Raw genomic sequence first — 11376 nt, forward strand, 5'->3', positions numbered from 1 at the left:
CATAATTTCCCCCAACCCCCAAACACACATGCAGATATCCATTATATTTTTAAATCATTTGTTAGCTTACCTTTATCTGTAACATTTTTTTTTGTTTTTGTTTTAATTAGTTATACATGGTGGTAGAATGCACTTTGGTACATCATTTTTAATGGAGTATAATTTCTCATTCTTCTGGTTATACATGATGCAGAATACCACCAGTCGTGTAGTTATATATGTATACGGGGTGATAATGTTTGATTCATTCTACTACCCCTGTGCCCCCTCCCTTCACTCCCCTCTACCTAATCTAAAGTTTTTAAGTTTACTAATCAAACAGTGCTAAGCACTATGCCAAGCCCTAGTGATACACAGATGAAAAGTCACAGTGATCCCTGCCTTCAGAGTTTTCTTCTTTACATAACCCCAGAAATAAGTATAAAGTATAAACTGTTTCATATACAGTTTATTTCCAATTAAACTATTTATTGAGGGCATTGGAATACCCCAAGGGAAAAAACTTCAAGGACAATAAAATCTGGTTGAAAATACAGCAGATCCTCTTCCTCCTTTCCTTTCTTGCTTACAGTCATTATTTATGAAACATCTATCCTGGGTAAGACACTCTGCTGGAGCCTGGTATCCAGGAGTTAACCAAACACGTAGAGGCACTCCTATAGCTGAGAATGCAGCCTACAGCAGTAGTGATACATTTAAAGATCATTCCTCAAATGAAATCAAAACTGCAAATGGCAATAATATTTTTTGAGTAATTTGTCTACCATCATAGGGCTACTCAGTGGTGGCAGAGCTTTGACTCAAACACAGAACTGACTCCAAAATCCATGTTCTTATTATTACACTACATTCCCCTCCCTAGAGTGACTAGGGAGTGTCTGACAGATTTTGAGCAGATTAACAACATAATGAGCCTTTTGGCCTCATTTCCAGCCAGTCACCAGAGGTACACTCACTCCTCCACTACCCCACCCTCCCATCCTTTGTACTGCCTCCCATTGGCCAAACTCAAATAGAATCTGGCCAGCAAAGTTGTACAGGTGCTTTCTATCTGCACCTCTCAGAGATGTAGGAGTAGACTACCTCCCAGGCACAGAGTAGGAAAAAGAAGGTGAAGAATAGGTCTGGGAGTGGAAGTAATAGAGAATAGATACAGGGACTTTATTGGCTTGGCTCACCTCATTTTCCTACCATCTAAAAATTGTCTCCCATATATTAAGTGGTCAATAAAAATGTGTTAATGAGTAAAAGATGTCCTGTGAAAGAGAAGGACATGAGACCTACCTTAGAGCCTCACAGGTGTGATTCAGTAAGAATTTCTAACCAGGCAAAGGCCATGAGCCTGGGATGGAAAACCAGACCTAAAGTCAGCATCTAAAGACAGACTGAATTTCCGTTTGTTCAGGGCTAAACACTTCTATAAAGTCTAAAGGTCATATAAATTGGAAGACACATATCATATCCACAAATGTTAGGGAATGCCTTTTGCATGCATATAAACCAACATCCACCAGATAGAAAGATAGGAACTGAGGTTAAGTGTGCATGCTGTCCAGGGTCTTTGTTGTGAATCACCAAGGTGCAAGTAATAGAAACTTAAATGAGCTAAATAACAAAAAGAACATATTATAAGAACATAGAGCTATATCAAGGACCCAAGGAAAGGAGGTACAGAGGAGGGACCACCATAATTATTCTCTCCATCTCTCTAAGATCAGATGTTTCTAGTAATAATGGCAAACATTTTGAACTCCTGCTATTTGCCAAGTACTAGGCTAGATTCAAGGTGAACACAATAGGATCTCATCTCTGCTTCTCTGATCATATTTAAATACTCTCTGTCTCTCTCATTGGTTTTACCTGATTCTTTGTTCAGATAGTTCAAACAAGCAGGTCTCACCCCACTAAGTCCTTATTGCCCTTTGAAATCTAGTACCTACAGAAAGATAAATTTTGATTCTAAGTGCCAAAAAGAGAGAACCCAAGGAGCTGATTAGATGTTCAATTGTCCAATCAAGCCACTGGGTAGGCCAGAGGGCTGAGTCATGATTCCCCACCCAATAAGCAAGGATAATAGAAATATACTCCATGAAGAGAACATGGGCAGCTTTTCCAAGAAGGGAACAGAGGGAAGACACTTCATTAGTACAACAAATATCTTTTTCCATCTCCATTCATTTGTATACTCTATAGAAAATATAAAAGGACAGGATTTGAAATGGGACAGGATTTCAAATAGGATTTTTAAACAGTACACAGGTGAATAAAACATTTGCCTCTGTTTATGAATGCCCTGTGAATGGAACACACACCCTTTGGAAATTGATCCTTCCAACTTGTTTGTAAAATATTCAATTATAACTCACCAGATGACCCAACTACCCACAGACTCCACCTTGTAGGATTGCCACAGACAATAGCCAGCATGAAATAGTTAGTCGGTTTTTTCTTGCTGTGACCAAAATACCTGACGTAAACAACTTAAGGGAGGAAAAGGTTATTTTTTCTCAGTGTTTCAGAGACTTTAGTCCATGGTTGACTGGCTCCATTTCTCTGGACCTGACATGAGGCAGAACATCATGGAAGAAGGGAATGGTAGAAGAAAGCTGCTCCATTCATGACAGCCTGGAAGCAGAAAGAAGGAGCAAAGAAGGGGCCAGGGATGAGATACCATCCTCAAGGGAATGTCTCCCAACAACCTACTTCTTCAAATTAGGTCCCAAGTACCTATAGTTTCCATTTTATCCTATTAGTTCAAATTATTAATTCATCAAATGAATTAATGTATTGATTAGGTTAAAACTCTCATGATCTACTTGTTTCCTATAATCCCCATCATTGGGGACCAAGACTTCAATACATGTATTTTAGGGGGACATTCCAGATCCAAACCATAACAAATTAAAGGAAAAAGGAGGGTATTTATTTTCCCTAAGTTCTGACTAAATGAACAGCTATAGCAAAAACAGGGAGATCAAACAGATATTCCTGACATTAGACCACACTAATGAAAATATCTATAATGCAATCAAAGGAACAAAAAATCTCTAAAATATAGAGCCAGTAGAAAGATAAGATGATTCACGCTAAATCAAATATAAAGGAGTTTAGAATCTGAGTCATGTGGTGTTCAGTGGATTATAGATTCTTGCCATTGGCCATAATGGTAATGTTCAGAAAGTTTAAAATATTAACTATAATTTAATTCATTTGGCCCTATCCTTAAAAATACTGAAGAAAGACAGAAACCTGGGAAGTGATCAGAGTCACACACAATTGTGCTAACTTCATTGTCTTAGCCCATTGGGGTTTCTACAACAAAATACCATAAACTGAAAAACTATAACAGAATGTTGTTGCTTATAGTCTTGAAGTCTGGAAAGTCCAAGATTTAGGCACCAACAAATTCAGTGTCTGATGAGGACTCACTCTGAGGTTCATACATGGTAACCTTCTCACTGTGTCCTCACATGACAGAAGAGGCAAAGAAGTTCTGTCTAACCACCTTTGTAAGAATACTAATCGCATCCCCATGGAATGAAAACACTCATCATGACCGGATTTACTCCCAAAGGTTCTACCTCCTATTACCATCTCATTAATAATTAGGTTTCACCATATGAATTTTTGGGATCAAAAACATTCAGACCATAGCATACACATTAGAAAAAAAAAAATGGTTCCCAAGAAGCCCCTAGTCATTGTATGTGTCATCAGGATTAGAGGAATTAGAGCTGTGGATGAATAGAATGGTCCAGATACGTATTTCTGCCTCTGAAAAAAGTCTTATGAAATAAAAGGGATCATTGAGTGGCACTCTTCTGGAAAGATAGCCATGAGAAGACAGAGAGAAGAATGTAGTGATACTGCAACAAACCAAGACTACTTGGAACTACCCAAAACCAGAACAGCCCTAGAAGTTTCAGAGAAAGCTTCACCCTGCCCACACCTTAAATTTGTACTTTCAGTCTCCGGAACTGTGAGAGAATAAATTTCTCTGGTTTAAACAACTTCAGATTGAGGTATTTTGTAATGGCAGCCCCAGAAAACTAATACAGATACCCCACAAGTTACATGTAAATCTTTGTCTCCCTGATTAGAGTCTAAACTCCCAAAATATAAGGCCCGGGTTGTATTCACCTTTTTATCTTACATGGTAGAGATTCTTAGTATATTCTGGATAGATACATTCAAATTCACTCAGCAGAAATTGATTGCATACTATACAGAAACCCTTAAGTATGTAGCACAGTTCGAAACAAATTTTTGAGAACCCGACCTCAAAGAACTGATAAATGAATGAATGAATGAAAGATGGATAATAAACTGCTCAAAGAAAATTTAAACTCTCACATTTGACCAGGATTAGTTCAAGCATTTAAAGTAAGCAAAATTTGAAGAATGAGTTTAAGAAATTGAGTTTCTGAGGTTAAAACAGTGCTTCTCCCCTGGGGCAAGTTTATTCCCCAGGATATTTTTGACACTGTCTGGAAATACTTTGGGTTTTTACAACCATTAGAGAAGGTTATTGGCATCCAGTAGGTGAAAGCCAGTGCTGTTGCTAAACATCCTACAGTGCACATGTCAGACTCAACAGCAAAGAATTACCTAGCCCAAAATGTCAATAATGCTGAGGTTAAAAAGAATCAAGTAAAAAATATGCAGGGAACCCAAGGAATATGTAGGAAAGCAAATGAAGCTACAACATCTCCCATCAGCTCAGTTCTGGCTTAAATAATTGCATACATTAACATACTTCATCCCATCTCACAGATGAAGAGACCAAGTCCAGAGTTCAAACATCTTTCCCAAGATTGAGCATTTAGTAAATGGCAATGCCAACATGACCCAGGTCTAACTCCCAATGTTTCTCCCGCCACATCACAGCTGACTTGTTTAGTACCACTTTCCTGACTTGAATTTGGAATTTAAATTGAATCCCTTATGAGTGAAGATAATAAATCCAAATCAATACCAAAAAGGAGATATGTGGGTCCATTATTATACTGCCATTAGTACAATTTAAGAGGACTCTGTAGAGACCACCACAACTCTCAACCAAGTGGTGAGAAGGGAAGTAAAATTCTGAGGAACAGCTGTAAAGGGGAGCGGGGGAGATTGAAGAGTGAACCATATACAGATATAAGTAATGAAAGATAATTCTATAGCAATACAGGAGTTTAAACTAAGGAGAATAATTGAGAAAGGGTAAAGAAATACCTGAATGAAATCATGAGACTATGAAAACAATAGGAAATATAAACAGATACAAATAAGAAATATCTGAGAAGAGGGACAGAAGCACAGTTCATCCATTCAGCTTAATATGTTAAGTGCCTCCTTTGTGCTGAATAACATGCAAACACTAGAGGATACACTGCTGAGCAAATAGATGTAGTCTCTATTATCATGAAATTTACAGTTTGATGGAACATGTCAAAACAATCCCATAACAGGCACATTTGTGTCTGTATATATACAAAGATTTAGTCTCAATTAGATGTAGTAGACGTTTGGAGAATCAAGAGGCTATTATGCAACCCTGGGTTTCCGTGTTTTCTTAAATTATGCATCTCTGTCAGCCTCTTTACATGCTTTCTTCAAGGGTAACAGCATAATGATGATTATGATCTTCTTGCTTGTGTTCAAAAGGATTGCTCAGCAGCCTCTGATGAGGTTTAAGTAGTTGGGGAAAAATAAAAAATGAGGACTGCTTTTGGAGTGGCACATTAGAGGAAATTATCTGTGAGGATTAAGGTCCTTCACAAACAGAAGGGCTCTTTCTGGAGTGACCTAGTTGAAATGATTTTAAATAGATCATATTTGGCACTCTAATAATATTACAATCCTAATTTTCTTCTTTTTGTTCCCATCCTCACCACTCCCCCAACAGAGAGCTTTGCAATAGTCAGTTTTAGAACAAGTAACTAAGACAAATTATAGATTATATTGGGGAGGTCGCTGACATATCTATGAAGCAGCTAAAATCTATGTTCAGGGGCTATTTATGCCCAATGCCTAGAAAAGCTCCAGCCCATAGAAAGTGCTCAATAAATCTTTGCAGAATGTATGGGTGTTCTTTTTCTCCAGGAGTCCCTTTTAAATTTGTAAAGTACTCAGGTACTCAGCATCCTCTCATTCTTTGATGACTGATGGGGTCACCTTTGTAGTCCCTGGCAGCAATCATTCATTCATGTACTTACAGAGTATTTAGAAGCTTCATAATGAGGCATTATTACAGCATAGTTAGCAAACCACCTAAGAAATGTTGTGCAGTCTGCAATGGAAAACGTCCAGTTTTAAATACATAAAATATTTCAGGAAGAGATTCTTCCTAAGGGACAGGAAAAAGGAAGAACAATGGAATGAATCTGAGGGAACATGCATACGTGCATGCATGGATGTAACACAGTGGATCCCAGCATGGGGAATATCCATAGGACATCAATTTAAAAAATAAAAAGTAAACTGTAAACGGACTGAAGAAAGATAAGTGGAGTGGAAGTGGGGGAGCAGGGGGCAGGGAGAAAGTGCTAGGGATTGAATTAGAGCCAGATGAGTTCCATACCTTTGTGATAATGTCAGGATGCATCCTGGTGCTGCATATAACTACAAAGGATAAATAAAATAATTAAAAAATAAAAAGATATTCTTCCTATTAAAAGTAACAGACTTCCTCTATGAAGGAAGGAAAGCAGAGAAGGTATTCTGCCAAAAACCACATCCCATTCCACCTTCATCCCACCTCCCAAAAATGCTGATTGCAGGACAGAAAGAGACTGATACACGTAGAAGCTTAGAGAGATGAATTGTGAGATACCCCTAGCTACTTACCCTCAAGTTAATAAAGAAAAGAGGCAGTTTTGCAGTTTTCTCAGTATAAGGGAAGAATGAAACAGATCAACAGAAATCTAATAAAGACTTAGTTTAAAGTGAATTTTTCCAGAGGCACCCTCATCCCAAATGTAACATTAGTGCTGTGAACTCTTATGCAACTGTTTAAGACAGATCAATATGTAATAAGTGAGGGGGTTATAACATATTAGGTGCAAAGAACAATCTGAAAGAAACATTAAATAATTTACTTTGTGTGTATATGTGTACATATGCATATATATAAATGTATGAATATATATACAAACACAACAATAATTAGTCTATCAGTCAATAATATCAGTTTTAATTCTCTTTATGGTATTTATCACTCATTTTTATTTTAAAAATTATTTCATGCTCTACCTACCTACCTATTTACCTGCCTGCTACCTGTGTGCTTAGGTCCCTCACTAGAATGACAGTTCCAAGAAAACAAAACCTTGCCTCTTTCATGCATAACTATATCAACCAGTCTGGCAAATAGTAGGTTCCAGTAGTAACATACTGAAAGAAAAAATAAATTAATAAATTTGTAAATGCATACAAAGAATTTCAGAACACAGTGGTCACCTCTGGCAGGAAGCTTGGCAGATGGAGAGAAAAGGGGCAATGGAGGGAATACATTAGCATATGTACTACTCTTTTATATTTTGTGAATGTTCTATAACAAGCCCTATATTATTTATAAAACTAAATAAATTAACAATATAGCTTTATAAGGATTTTTGGTGACATTTGATCAGTTTATATAGATATAATTCAACTTTCTTTAGTAGAATTAAAGTCCTACAACATAAAGATAGACATCCCTAACAAGACAGCATGGGGGTACACAAATCAGAAATGGCATAAAATAGAAAGGAAGAACCAGCCTGGATTCAGTCATTACTATGGTCTGAATGTTTGTGTCCTCTCAAAATTCATATGTTGAAATCATAACCTCAAGGTACTGGTATTAGAAGGTGGGACCTTTTAGAAGGTGTTCAGGTGGTAAGATGAGGACGGAGTCCTCAGGAATGGAACTCCTGTCTTATCCCCTCCTACCATGTGAGGACACTGCTAAAAGGAAACATCTCTAAATCAGTGTTCTGGGCCCTCACCAGACAGAGAATCTGCAGCACCGTGATCTTGAACTTTCCAACCTCCAGAACTATGGGAAACACATTTATGTTGTTCATAAGTCATCCAGCCAAATATATTTTGTGATAGTAGAAATGATTTTGTCTTCTTTAAAAATGATTGTGTTACGTAAACCTTCTAGGCAAGCAACCCTTTCTGAACTGCTGTAAAAAAATTTCTAGAGCTAGAAGACAGTTATATAGATGATGGTTAAATTGTATAGAATGCTATCTTTTAAAAGGTTTATTTCCGTCTGAGTGACACATTATATACAAACACCTTATATTTGACCCACAGGCTAAAAATGTAAGATGCCTTTCCTTCACCAAAGGAAGAGATGCTTTCAGGTTGATGGGTAAGATAGATATGTGAAAGAATTGATACAGTGTGTCAATATCTGAACAAATTTTTCTTGGAGCAAAGCAAGTTCACAGGATGGCATATTGTATTGCAATTTAGCAACTGAAGAATGAAAAAAAGTTTGACTGTTAAAGAATTTAAGAGAGTTGGGAGGAGAATTTATAGCAATAACTAATGCTCTTGAGCTTTTGATATACAAACATTGACTTAGCTCCTAATATGTGTTAAGCAGGGGTGGAGTATCAGGAAAAAGTTGTTGAAATACAATACTCACTCAAGCCCTATTTATTTAGATGTTATATAATTAGCTAATGTGAAAATATATAATAAAAGCTAATAACTACCTTGCTGTCTAGTGGTAGTCTCAAGATTAATATTTTAATTTCTGTTCAAAACCTTAATCCTTAGAAATGAAAAGTTGTACCCCATTTGTGTACAATGAATCAAAATGTGTCTGTAAAAATAAAAAATATTTTAATTAAAAAAAAGAGAAAAAAAGCCTTAATCCTTTACCTATAAGATAAATATTATAAAATATCACATAAATTCAGCTATGAAGAAATCGTTTGCTCTTTCTCAAATCATGCCACATGGGTAAGTGGCCATGCTGCTTCTTAAAATAAGAACTATTCATAGGCAAATAATCTCAACAATACCTCTACATTTTCTATTCTCATTTTACCTGCAATTCTGCCAACATATGTAATACTGAGGGTTCCCACTTTATTTCCTACTTGAAGCAAACTATTCAGAAATTAATTCCTCTCAGAATTTCCTCAACTGCCTAAAAAAGTCTATTCCTCATTCCCTCTTTCAAACTAATCCTGTTCCTTTTTTGTTCTTCTCTAGCAGTGCCTCTTTCAGCATAGTTCCTGGTTGATAAGTCCTTCCTTCCCTATTTCACATCAGTGCCTTGAAGACAGCTCATCATAGCTCATTCAATTCTGTATTTTCAGTACCCAGCATCTTGTCTGGGACAACAGTATGGTGGAACTCCAACAACAGAAAGTCTTATGCCCGCGTAATAAGTCAACAGGAAATGTTTGCTTAAACAACAAACCCAGGTGCATAGGTAATCCTTCCTCTACCCACACTGAATGTCAAATTCTTACACCCAAAGTTCAAAAACCCTTATGCCCAAAGTTCAAATGTACTAATTCAGTTTATTTTAATAAACCCCTAATTATCAACCTCTGTGTTATGGTTTGAAAGTCTCTCCCCAAAAGCATGTGTTGGAAACTTAATCTCCAATGCAGTACTATAGGAGATGGAATCTATTGGAGGTTTATAAGTTATGAGTATTCCACCTTCATGGATGGAGTAGTGCCGATTATAAAAGGGCATGAAGGGCTTTTCTTCTTTCTATCTCTCTTCTCCTTCTCCTCCTCCCATTCCCTCCCTCTCCTTTTCTCCATCTCTCCTTCTCTCTTGGCCTTCAGTCAAGAAGACTCTTGTTTGATGCCAGCCCCTTGGGTCTTGGACTTCTCAATCTCCAGAAACATGAGTCAATAAATTTATGTTTATTACAAATTACCCAGTCTCAGATATTCTGCTATAGCAACACAAGATGAACTAAGACACTTTCTACACTTAAAATGCACAAATATAGACCTATTTCTGTGGTTCCACTCTCGTAAATAGTACCATCATTCCACGTGATTACCCAAAACAGAAAATCAAACCACACTAGTTGAATATCTAGTGTTTATTGCCAAGCAGCTTTTTACTCTTATTCTGATAACCATGCTATGAATTGTTCGGCGGCGATGCCTCTGGCCAACTGTCAGCCCAAATATTTTGGGATAACACCGTCTCAGGAGGAGGTACATGTGACCTAGTTGAGGTGAAATCAGGCTTGCGCATTCTAAGATGGACAGTAATGTAAGACAGGCCATGTTGCTGAGGCTCAGTCCTATGATTAGGGGCATCATGCCGAGTCTAACCGAGAAGAAGCAGTAGAAATATAGTCCCTAAAAGTGGCATTTGAGACCTGAATGAGGTTACACTCTCAAAGTTTGTTCAGTTGAGTCTAATTTCTCTTTTTGTTTAAGCCAGACTACCAACAGGTTGGGTTTTCTTTCATTTTCAACATCAGCATGGATTCTCCTTTTCTTAGACATTCAGAGTGAGTATTCTGGTCAGACGCACCCCCTAAATATCTCCTAAATATGTCTACTTTCCTCCATATCTATTGACAGGACAGACTACCATCACTGCTCCCTGCATCATTGTCTTAACTTCTACCCTAGTCTTTTCCTTTTCTAAGCCAATCTCTATGCTAGAGTCGATGATTTTTCTAAAATGCATAGTATGATCATATTACTGCCCTGAAGCCACCACCTCTACTAAACCTTCCTTAACTCTTCTAGTCTACGGGGATATTTCTTTCTCGCCTATCCACTACTGTTGTGGTTTGGATGTGAGGTGTCCCCCAAAAGCTCACATGTGAAACAATGCAAGAAATGATTGGGTTATGAGAGCCTTAACCCAATCAGTGAATTAATCACTTGATGGGATTAACTGAGTGGTAACTGAAGGCAGATGGGCTGTGGCTGGAGGAGATGGGGCATTGGGGACATGGCTTTGGGGTATATATGTGTATCTGGCAAGTGGAGATCTCTCTCTCTCTCTCTCTCTCTCTCTGCCTCTCTCTCTCTCTCTCCCTCTCTGCTTCCTGACCATCATGTGAGCTGCTTCCCTTCACCAGACTATCCCACCATTATGTTCAACCTCACCTCGAGCCCTAAGGAATGGAGCCAGTTATCTATGGACTGAGACCTCTGAAATCATGAGCCCCCCAAATAAGATTTTCTTCCTCTATTGTTGTTCTGGTTGAGTCCTTTAGTCACAGCAGTGAAAAAGCTGACCATAGGAACTATCATCTACTGGCATTAAGTGCAAACCACTTGGCTGAAAACAACTTTAACAACTGTGTGACCTTTGCCTCAACCTTCTGTCCTAGTCTTCTCTCCCTCCAACCTAATCTATACCAAAGGACTTTTCTAAAATTACTGCTGACCT

Source organism: Sciurus carolinensis, chromosome 11, assembly GCF_902686445.1.
Source record: "Sciurus carolinensis chromosome 11, mSciCar1.2, whole genome shotgun sequence".
NCBI lineage: Eukaryota > Metazoa > Chordata > Mammalia > Rodentia > Sciuridae > Sciurus > Sciurus carolinensis.